Source organism: Schistocerca nitens, chromosome 1 (genome assembly GCF_023898315.1).
Source record: "Schistocerca nitens isolate TAMUIC-IGC-003100 chromosome 1, iqSchNite1.1, whole genome shotgun sequence".
NCBI lineage: Eukaryota > Metazoa > Arthropoda > Insecta > Orthoptera > Acrididae > Schistocerca > Schistocerca nitens.
This window is the reverse complement of record NC_064614.1, coordinates 864950757-864963462: the sequence shown is the minus strand read 5'-3', so window position 1 is coordinate 864963462 and position 12706 is coordinate 864950757.

Genomic DNA, 12706 nt, shown 5'->3' with positions numbered 1-12706 from the left:
AGCATTTTTTCGAAGATGTACCCGTGTCCCGTAGTGCACATGTAGTAACCTCGGTAGTGCACAGTGTTCTGCTTGGACGTGTGTTGATGCATATTGTCGTAGTGTTTTGATCCGGGGCTTTGGTTTTAAACATGGCCAAAAAATATAACTCTGTCTTCTTAAAACAATTTTCTGAACAGTTTCCGTGCATTATCGAGTCGAGAAAAGGCCCGTTGTTCGCTTTTTGTACCTTTTGCCGATGTGATATTTGTTTATCACATGGTGGAAAAAGTGATGTTTACAAACATGAGGAAACAAAAAAGCACTGAGACAATTTGATGTGCGTCAATAACAATAAAAAAACTGGAATTCAGCGACAAAAGTGAAAGTGATGGAGTGATAAATGTTGTATGTTTATTTAAATCTTGTCCATGATAATAAACTCCCACCATCTTTTAACAGTGGGCGTTGGAAACGTGGGTATAACCCCGACTTAATTTTTGTTAGCGAGAACATAGCTCACCAATGCAGAAAAACTGTTCTAAATCCGATACCAAATACTCAACACCGCCCCATAGGCTGCCAAGTGTTTGCAGCCATTACTCCTAGAATCACATCATTCCGAAGGCGATACAATTTCAAGAAAGCAGACTGGCAGAAGTTTGCTGATCTCCTTGACTCAGAAGTTTCACGCATAGAACCCTCAGTTTCCAACTATGATGAGTTTGTAGAAGCCGTGAAAAGATGCTCAAGACTCTCAACTCCCAGAGGCTGTCGAGTTAACTACATACCTGGCTTGACAGAAGAATCCGTGAAGCATCTACATAACTATATCCAACTTTTCAATGATAATCCTTACAGCATTGAAACTTTAACTGCTGGCCAAAATTTATCCTCAGCCTTAGCCAAATCCAAAAAAGAACGATGGATAGAGTTACTCGAGAACCTTGATATGTCTAAAAGCAGTCAGAAAGCCTGGCAGTTGCTGCGACGCCTGAACAACGACCCTGTCCACAACCATGGCCATGCAAACATTGCACCAGATCAAATTGCTCATCATCTAATTCAGAATGGCAGGGTCAATTGTTCTAAAGATAGAACAAAACTCAAAAGAGAACCTGAACGTGAAAACAACCACCTATCCAATGACTTCACCTTACAAGAACTTAGAACCGCAATTCAGAAATGCAAAAATGGTAAAGCGCCTGGTCTAGACGACCTAATGATTGAGCAAATTAAACATTTTGGTCCCATCACGGAAAGATGGCTTCTACAATTCTATAATGGTTGCCTGAAGCGGAAACAGATCCCTGCCATCTGGAGGAAAACTAAAGTTATTCCCTTACTAAAACCTGGAAAGGGTGCAGCTGATCCCAAGAACTACCGACCGATTTCGCTCCTTTGCCATTTGTATAAAATCTATGAAAGAATGTTACTAAATAGACTCACTCCCATTGTTGAAAAACAACTCATACCTCAACAAGCAGGTTTCCGACCTGGAAAGAATTGTACAGCACAAGTCCTTAATCTGACTGAACATATTGAAGAGGGATATGAAAAAGGATACATTTCCGGGGCTGTCTTCGTGGATCTCACAGCAGCATATGACACCATTCAACATCGACAATTATTGCACAAAGTCTACTACATCACTAGAGACATTAATTTCACCAGAACTGTGCAGACACTTTTGGAAAACCGGCGATTCTATGTGGAGTTCCAAGGAAGAAGGAGTAGATGGAGAAGTCAAAGGAATGGCTTGCCTCAGGGTAGTGTCCTTTCCCCCATATTGTTCAACATATTTACAAATGACCAGCCTCAACCTTCTCTTACAAAGAGTTTCATCTATGCAGATGATCTTGCCTTAGTCACACAAGCCAGAGATTTTGACACAGTAGAAAACCAGCTTACTGTTGCTCTCAAGGACCTATCTGAGTACTACAGAGTCAATAACTTAAGACCGAACCCTACTAAAACTCAAGTTTGTGCTTTCCACCTACGCAATCGAGAGGCCTACAGAAAACTTACAGTGTGTTGGGAAGATCAAGAGCTTGAACATTGTTTCTACCCCAAATATCTGGGTGTCACCTTAGATCGAACGTTGACCTACAGAAAACACTGCACTAACACTAAGCAGAAAGTTGCTGCTCGTAACAACATCCTGCGGAAGCTCACTGGCAGCGTTTGGGGTGCAGATCCCAAACTACTAAGAACATCAGCCTTGGCCTTGTGCTATTCCGCAGCTGAATACGCATGTCCTGTATGGTACAAGTCATCTCATGCAAAGCAGGTTGATGTGGCACTGAACGAAACCTGCAGGACAGTAACGGGATGCCTCAAAGCTACACCTATTGATAAACTCCATAAACTAGCAGGTATTGCTCCTCCAGACATAAGGCGTGAAGTCGCAGCCAAACTTGAGAGACATAAAGCAGATCATAACACCGATCACCTGCTACATGGATACCAGCCACCAATTAGTAGACTCAAATCTAGGAGGAGCTTTATGAGAACTACTACACCCCTCACCGGTCGGACTGGAGCAGCCAGACTATCTCAGTGGACAGCAAAATCTGACAGCAATGATTGGATGACTCCTTCTGAGACCCTTCCTCCTGGTGGAAATCAAGTCTGGACAGTGTGGAAGTCCCTAAATCGGCTCAGGAGTGGCGTCGGACGAACTAAGGACAACCTGTTTAAATGGGGCTTCATGAAGGAATCTTCCACCTTGTGTGACTGCGGAGAAGAACAGACAACCAAACATTTAATTAACTGTCCTAGATGTCCTGTATCATGTTCCACACAAGAGCTTGTTGATGTTTCAGACAATGCTGCTGCCGTTGCACAATTTTGGGCTAATACCGTTTAGTTTGTTCTTTTATGATTTGACCTGATTTGTCATATTGTATATATTGTAAATATTGTTGTAATGTTTTTGACTCGAAATAAAAAAAAAAAATTTAAATCTTTTATTTTAGAACATAATTTGCCATTTAATTGCGCTGACCATGCAAGTCACCTGTTCTGGAAAATGTTCCGGGATAGCAGTATAGCGAAAAAGTACAGCTGCGGAAGGAAAAAAACTGTCGCAATTATCGGAGAAATGACAAAAAAGGAAAAAGAAGAAATCGTAGACATTTTGAAAAAATGTCCATTTTCTATTGCAACGGACGGTAGTAACAAAGGGGATGCTAATTTATATCCCATAGTTGTTACCGTTTATAATGAGACGACCCAAAAAATTGAAAGTACCTTATTATCACTCCCCAACTTAAAAGAAGATTCCACAGGTGTCAACATAGGAACGCTTCTTCTCGACACACTGAAGGAATGTAATATTCCACTCAGTAACTGTTTGTCAATAGGTTGTGACAATGCCCCTGTAATGGTTGGAATGAAAAACAGAGTTGCAGGTCTCTTGAAAAATCATATGCCTAACCTCTTTGTTGTTGGTTGTCCCTGCCATTCGTTAAATTTGGCAGCAATAAAGGGAGCTGCATGTCTGCCATTCCAGATTGATGACTATTTACTGGACATATATTAGTTTCTGCAAAAGAGTACAAAGAGCAAGGAGAAAATGAAAGAATTTCAGAAATTATATAATGTCAAGATGAAGAAAATATTGAAGCATGTGTGCACCTATTGGCTTCCTGTGAACAAATGTTTACTTCGGTTACTGGAACAGTGGAAGCCTTTGACCAGCCTGCTCAATTATGAAGTGAAGTCTGGTAAGAATGATCAGCTTGGGTTTCTCCAAACTTATCATATACCGAAGGTGAAACAGTCACCATTTGAGAGTAGTGCCTCTTCAAGAAAAAGAGCTAGTGAATTGCCAATTCCATGTTCAACTACATCAAAAATAAGTAAACAGGATTCCCCAATTAAGTACAACTTGTCTCGTGAAGAAAGGATTTTTATGTTTCTGTCATCAGATTTAAACATGGCTTTGTGTCTGTTTTTGACAAATGTTATACCTACATTTGACAAAACAAATGTAATTTTGCAGTCAAGTGTACCTCACATCCATTTACTGCAAGATCTGCTGCTGGACACGTTACAGAATTTTATGTCTAAATTTGTACTACCTACAGTTATAAAATCCTGTTCTCCTTTTGAGGTTGATTACCACAGCAGAAGAAACCAGAAGGATGATTGTGATTTGGTCATTGGCAGTTGTACTTCTCAACTTGTGGATTGCCTCAAGCATGATGAGAAGGTGGAATTCTTCTCATGTGTTTGGAAATACTTAATTGCCGCCTGTGACAACATGGTTCACAAATTCCCATTGAAGAGTGAAATGCTGAGGAATGCAAATCAGATCTGTTTCCAATGCATCCTTTTCTACCCTAAAGTATTTTGTGGAAGCGTTTCCAGTATTATTGAATGCTGATGCAGATAAACAGCATGATGCCATGGATGAATTACAATCCCAGTTTTGTGCATTTCAGATATATGATATACCGGATTAAATCTTAAGGGAAGAAAGAATTGATGTGCAGTGGTCTCTGATAGGAAAACTAAGAAATAGAGATGGGAGCCTAAAATTTGACAAATTAATTTGTGTTATGTTAGGTATTCTAACGGTCGCTCATAGTAATGCAGAATGTGAGAGGATATTTAGTCAAGTAACTAAAACAAGGACACATTTCAGATCATCTACCAGCGATGAAAATTTGGAGAGATTGTTGACAGTAAAATCAAGACTACAGAGTGACTGCTTTCAGCAAACCTACAAGAAAGAATTTCTTGGAAAGGAAAGTCTTCAACATTCAATTCCTTAAATCAATAGAAATGTGAAATGTTTCGTGAAAAGATAATTATACCTGTGTGTTACCATATTTTCTCTATCCTCATCATGTATTGGAAATTTAATTAAGGAGGAAATGATAGACCTTGATGTGAACGGATAACAACATTGTTAAATAAGTGAGAACACTGATGTGTACATCACTGATGTGTACTGATCTCGAAACATTTTAAGAGTGAACTACTATTTTATTTGGTAACTGTTTTAGTTTGTTAGTACAGCATCATTATTCAGATTCTGCAATGTTTCCTACTGCAGAAGCAGCTTCTACTTCACCTGTGAGAAGAAAGGTATTGTACATGTTCTCATGACTGTTCCAATGTTTCTCGCTAATACTGAATACTAATAGGCTACATAGCTAGAGTTAAATATGAGAATTTTACGAATTTCTGTAATGACATAGTTTCCCTGAAAATGTGTAATACTAGCTAACTTTGAACATATACAGATATAACATGTGAAATCTTTGAACATATACAGATATAACATGTGAAATCTTACGAGGAGAAAGTAGATGCTGCCCCTGAAAAATAAAAAAGAAGTGGTTGTGTTAAGATTTCAACATACCCCGGAGAACCAGTTGGCAAGCCTACTTTTACAGTTTTCATGTGTGTCACAAAACAGTATGATGGATGCTGCTGTACGGCAATCATACTTTTTTTCTAATGCCAAAAAACATCCCAACCTAACAGCAATTAGCTGGGCGAAACTACAAATAAGGGTTACGGAATCAACATTTTCGGTATTTCCAATGTTTCTATATGTTTTTTAGCCATTATATAGCTTTGTGGCGCCTTAAAGGAAAACTTTTCAGTTGTCTTAAGTGTATACAAAAATGAGCCACAGCTTTTTGATCTTTCATATCTCCTGATTTCTCCTGATTTTTTAAACTGAATCTCCTGATTTTTGGTTTTTGAAGGTTGGCAGGTATGCTTTACTGTCTGACAGAGGAGAAACTGTCCACATAATTTAATGTTTGGGGAAATGCTATAGAGGTGACAGAATAAGTGCTTCAGATTCTTCTTAAAAGCAATGCAGCATTTAATTGCCACACAGTACAGAGTAGTTTGTTGCAGAGGAAGAAGACAACAACAGATAAAGAGTTTGAAATGCTTATGTTTTATGTATGGACACACCTATGAGAAGTGAGACCTTGAGATGAGATGACTGGTACTTAAAATCTGTGATGTGAGATACTAGGAACCATGTGAACACAGGAGCCAAGAAAGTAAACATAATATATAGTAGTCGTGTAAGTTTTCTGGACACAACCAACCCAAGCAGACATATGTATGAAGTATGGCTTCAACATGGTCAAATAGACTGATGTTGCAGATGTAATGCACACAAGTGTTAATTGTTATTTCTAGTCGTCTAGGTTTCTCACACTTCGTGCCATACTGGATTACATCACAATTTTAGAGGTTCAGCAGAACGAGTAGTTTCATAAATTCACTTATCACAGCTAGAAAGTGCCATGCTGGATTACATCACAATTTTAGAGGTTCAACAGAACGAGTAGTTTCACAAATTCACTTATCACAGCTGGTAACCTCGACATTGAGTGCTTAGGGGCACACTTACCCTTCACGTTTCACGTCCTGTTGGAATATGTTCAGAAGCTTTCTAAGGGCATAGAGGCGCATGGCACTAATCCTGTATGTCTTGACAGTATTTCGCCCCTCCCGCCTTTTGATGTGCTCATCCAAAATCACAACCAAGTTTTTCACAATTATTTGAAAAGGTATTGGTGTGCTTTTGAGAAGAATGGAAGGTAGTTGTTCACAGGATTCAAAACCTATTAATTGTCAATAGGATATATTTTTATTTGGAACTTTTTCACGCTTAGTTTAAGTGCCTTATTTTGCGCCCCCCTACCCCTAAAGATGTCTCACTGTTCATCTGAATGGCGGCAGTATTGAGTTCTTCAGTGCCAGCAATTGGTAGAGATGGAGAATGTCGCCATATTAATAATATTTGCAGAAGGACAGAAACCACGAGATATCATCGACACACAAGGAAATCAATGGCTGGTCCAGTATTCACCAGTGTGCCACTCTTGAGGGAGCATACTTCTGGGAAGGCTTTTCATTCCCATATCCAATATTTGCCATTTGTTTTCAAGCAGCTTTCAAACCACATTGGCACACAACTGGTGCTAGGATTGGCATTTCACTTTAAATAATCAAAAATGTAAAATTGTGCATTTCACAAAACGAAAAACATCATGCCATCTGCTTATAGTGTTTATCAGTCATAATTGGATTTAGTCAATTCACACAAATTTCAGGGTGTAACAATTTAAAATAGTATGAAATGGAATGATGAAAGTGGCTCTGTCATAGATAAAGCAGATGCCAGACATCAATCCATATGTAGGTTACTGGCAAAATGCAATCAATCTGCAAAGAAAATTGCTTACAAAATACTCATGCAAACCATCTTTGAATATTGTGTGAGTGTGTGGAACCTGTTCCAAAAAGGACCAGCAGAGAATATTGTATATATACATAAAAGACAGTATTTACACTACTATGTGGTGCAAACTCATAATTATTGCATGTTACATATACACATTCATGAACAACTGAATTAAATTATGTTGTGATATGAGTTCCAACAAGTCGGCGAAAGCGTTCAAGATCGATCAAGGACCATGAATGCTAAGCTGTATCCTATAAATCATGGAGACTGAGCAAAACAGGGTTCAGAGTGGGGACACCTCCCTTGGTGCTCCCTAAAATTTCTTCAGTACGAGAGGTCTCTAAAACATGATCAGATATCTGTAGAATTTTCCTTAAACCATTCTGACACAATTCTGGAGCATTGGGGTAGTGCACTGTCTGTGCAGCTGTGAAGGAGAACTAAGGGCAAATGCGACCCGACACTATAGGTTCCTGCATTGCTCCTCAGTGAGCAATAATGGCTGCAGATCCAAGGGCTCCATTCCATGCAAATATTCCCTACTAAAGCATAACGCCACCATCTACCACTCAGTGTCCAGTTGGCGAGCACGATACATTGTCTTATGAGGGTTCTGATATACTCAGCATCATAGGCATGCACCAATTTGTTCTATAATTCATGAGTCCATGTAACCTTTCTCCATTGATATGAGAACCCAACTGGGATATTCCTGCACCCATGCAAATCTCTGTACTCCATGACATGTTGAGGGTAGATACTCAGGTATGGGATAGTGGCTTCTGTAAGCAGAGTGAGTGAAGGTTCAGAATACTATGGCTGCTACTTGGTTAATGTTGTTCAGAATTGCATTGACAAGTGATTGGCTGCATTTCTACTTCAATGTCTTCCTGTTATGATTTTTGATAGTATATGGCAAACTATCATCAATGCATTGTTACTCATGGTAATTAACAGTGACTGTTCTGTCACCAGTCCACCATTCATTGAATTCAATAATACACAGAAAACAGTAAGTACAATGTTGTTGTGATCAGGTAATGGTAAATGGTGATTAACGAGTCCCTGATAAAAACAGTCGAGTTGAGTCCTAGCCCAGATCCAAAGTATTCCACCAGATAGTCGTTTATTAGTACCCAGGTCGTCATAGCAAAGGTCAGTCTGAGCAAACAGTGAGACAATAAGAGCAATAGTTTAAGGCACCCATTCATAGCCCAACTGGTGTGCCAACTCGCTCACCAACCCCCTCATCAACCTATCCAACTGTGTGAAAGCAACAGCGACTGCTTGGCAGACCCCATCTGCCTGCACTGATAGAGTGGGCAGGTTGCAGTTGGGATTAGCAGGTAGAGTGTTGGTCAAACCGATTCACCCAGACGACATTGCCAACTAGGAACCCATCGCCCATACACAGGTGACTGGGTCCGGGCAGAAACACTCACCAGAGCGTTTGGCCAGTTGGTCCATCGTCTTTGTATGGGCACCTTTAAGGCCCCATAAACAAACATGGACCAGTTGGCCACCTCCCTCCACCCCCTCCCGAGCGCTGCCCCCAAGAGTACCGGACCTGAACTATGTGTGGACAATGGGTTCAGGTCATGTCCGTGATCCAGGAACATTGGTTTGACTGGTAGACCTCTATATGTTAGCCCTGACCACTACTGCTGCCACTGTCCAAACACAGTTGGATGTGTCAACAAGTGAGTCATGCTGTGAATGGGCAGTTTTAGACACAGGTGACTACCGCCACTGCTCTCCAGCAGATGATTTATTGGTAGTGGCAGAGGAGGGTCTTTGCCTAGATAATCTGTTGACAGCCACATTATTGGTGACCAAATCATATCCTGCTCTGTACTACCCCCTATCAAGAGCGCATGTTAGGCAGCTGGTTTTTATCGATATTTCTGCCAAATACCAAACTGGCAATGGCACCTTTCCATGAATCAAGGGACAATACAAGCAAGAGACGGTGGCGCTTGCAAAGCTTAGTGTACCCATGACCTCAGAGACAGATTGTCACATCTTTGGAGCATGATTAAACTTGATGATACCATGTATCCTGCACTCAACAGTCATGCAGACAGTCTGTGCAAGGTCTGACCCCATCTCTATAAAGTGACACATTGAATTATTTCATTCACTATTGGGACAGATGCTTTCTCTCTCCAGTGTAGCAGCTATCACTAGTTTAATTGCTCATGTATGTATGTGGCGTGATGTAATTGCTTTGGAAGCTATGAAACAAACATGAGACAGACAAGTGAAGTATCATTTTAGAACTTTGGCGTCAGTGACGAGAGGTAAGAAATATTCGCTGCAGATCAGCACAAGGCAGATCAAATGAAACAAAGCTGATCACTTGTTTTACTGGTATGATAAAGCCAAATGACATTTGTAAGACAAATGTCTGCATAGCTTACAGCTGCCTCAGAAGTTGCAGTTTCCCAATAATCTATATATGAGGTCTCCAGAGTTTCTATCCATGCCAAACAGTTCCACTGCGTTTTTGTATACGTGCACCATGTGATCAAAAGTATCCAGACACCCCAAAAAACATACGTTTTTCATATTAGGTGCATTGTGCTGCCACCTACTGCCAGGTACTTCATATCAGCGATCTGAGTACTCATTAGACACCGTGAGAGAGCAGAATGAGGCACTCCGCGGAGCTCACAGACTTCAAATGCGGTCAGGTGATTTGGTGTCACTTGGGCCATACTTCTGTACACGAGGTTTCCATACTCGTGAACATCCCTAGGTCCACTGTTTCCGATGTGATAGTGAGGTGGAAACGTGAAGGGACACACACAGCACAAAAGCGTACAGGCCGACCTCGTCTGTTGACTGACAGAGACCGCCGACAGTTGGAGAGAGTCATAATGTGTAATACGCAGACATCTATCCAGACCATCACACAGGAATTCCAAACTGCATCAGGAACCACTGCAATTACTATGACAGTCAGGCGGGAGGTGAGAAAACGTGGATTTCATGGTCGAGCAGCTGCTCCTAAGCCTCACATCACGCCAGTAAATGCCAAGCTTGGTGTACGGAGCGTAAACATTGGACGATTGAACAGGGAAAAACGTCGTGTGGTGTGACGAATCACGATACACAATGTGGCGACCCGATGGCAGGGTGTCGGTGTGGCGAATGCCTAGTGAACGTCATCTGCCAGCATGTGTAGTGCCAACAGTAAAATTCGGAGGCGGTGGTGTTATGGAGTGGTCGTGTTTCTCATGGAGGGGGGGGGGGTTGCACCCCTTGTTGTTTAGCGTGGCACTATCACAGCACAGGCCTACATTGATGTTTTAAGCACCTTCTTGATTCCCACTGTTGAAGAGCAATTCAGGGATGGCGATTGCATCTTTCAACACGATCGAGCACCTATTCATAATGCACGGCCTGTGGCGGAGTGGTTACACGACAAAAACAACCCTGTAATGGACTGACCTACACAGAGTACTGACCTGAATCCTATAGAACACCTTTGGGATGTTTTGGAACGTCGACTTCGTGCCAGGCATCACCGACCGACATCGATACCTCTCGCCAGTGAAGCACTCCGTGAAGAATGGGCTCCCATTCCCCAAGAAACCTTCCAGCAACTGATTGAACGTATGCCTGCGAGAGTGGAAGCTGTCATCAAGGCTAAGAGTGGGCCAACATCATACTGAATTAAAGCATTACCGATGGAGGACTCCACGAACTTGTACGTCATTTTCCGCCAGGTGTCCGGACACTTCTGATCAGAAAGTGTATTGGACACTCAAAGCCGTTGTTAAGTACTTCAGAAGTGCAGCAATGTGTTACAGATAGGGCGAGGGAAGGAAAGATATTAATTCTGAATCCAAAGAGTGATCACAATTCCCTTCCCTTATCCACAGCTCATCTCCTTTCTCCTAAACGATGATTTATCTTCCAGTTGTGCTTTACGATGATCGAGGCTTTTGTCACAAAACACTTATTAAACTTCGTCGTTGATCCTTTTATTCAGCTTTTTAATTACTGAGGGCAACGAGTAAAATTCAGTATCCGACCTTACAGCTTTACTTCCGCCAGTACCTCGTCTCCTACCACCCTAAGTTCACAGAAGTTCTCCTTAGAAACTTGCGGGACGAGCACTCCTGGAAGAAAGAATATTACGAAGACGTGGCTTAGCCACAGCCTGGGAAATGTTTCCACTTGCCCTCTAAAGGCAAAGTTCCTGAATACGAGACTCGGACTGGAACTCAGTTTTAATCTGCCAGGAAGTTTCATATCAGCGCACTCTCCGCTACAGAGTGAAAATTTCATTCTGAACACATCCCACAGGCTGTGGCTAATCCATGTCTCCGCAATATTCTTTCTTCCAGAAGTGCTAGTCTTCCAGGTTTCGCAGGAGAACACCTGTGAAGTTTAGAAGATAGGAGCTGAGACATTGGCGGAAATAAAGCTACAGGCAGAGGTTGTCAGTCGTGCTTAGGTAGATCAGTCGGTAGAGCACTTGCCTGTGAAGGTAAAGGTCACGAGTTCGACTCTCCGTCTGATACACAGTTTCAAAGTGCCAGCAAGTTTCATATCAGTGCACACTTCACTGAAGAGCGAAATTTCATTCGAGAACGTGTTGGCTTGCTTTCTTCTGCTTATCCTCTTTCTACCAAACTCCTAGTTCTATCAATAACAGGATGATTAATTTTTTCCAGAGCTTTGAAGCAGAAATTTTTTAGCTAGTGGTTCTCTACGGGTATCAAGAAGCATTTCTTTGGATTCTTTTAGAAGGGCATTAGTTGGTGATGAACTCATGATTCGTAGACACTAGCTAATAGCCCGAAACTGAAGTACATTTCGTTTATGTAGCACATACAGTGGGACATTTCCAAAGAGAATCGTTATGTACGGTAGTCCATTACAGCTCATATTAGTCCATAGTCTCAGGTAATGACGATGTCCAGTTGAGTTCCCCCCCCCCCCTTTCCCGTCGCCTCCCCACCCACACATTACTTACAGTGCATAAGACATTCAAAGCTTTTTCTATTTCCATAGCAATATCATAAACGTGTTTGGTCCAAGATAGAATATTGTTCAGAAGTAGTAATATCTTTTTTGGTATCTGTGCATTAAACATAAAATGTCCCAGGCTTATATTCAATGGTTACGTTCAGTGGTTTCATGTAAAGTTCTAAACTGTCAGACAGTGTTTATAACTAGACATCATCTGCATATTGTAACACATGATCTTTTTTTTCTGAGTCATCAGTCTTCTGCCTGGTTTGATGCGGCCCACCAAGAACTCTCCTCCTGTGCCAACCTCTTCATCCCAGAGTAGAATTTGCAACCTCTGTCTTCAATTATTTGCTGGATGTATTCTGATTTTTTGTCTTCCTCTACAGTTTTTACTTTTTACAGCGCCCTGTAGCATCATGGAAGTTGTTCCCCAATGTCTTAACAGACGTCTTATCATCCTGTCCCTTTTTCTTTCCATATATTCCTCACCTATGTTTGATACTAGTAGAC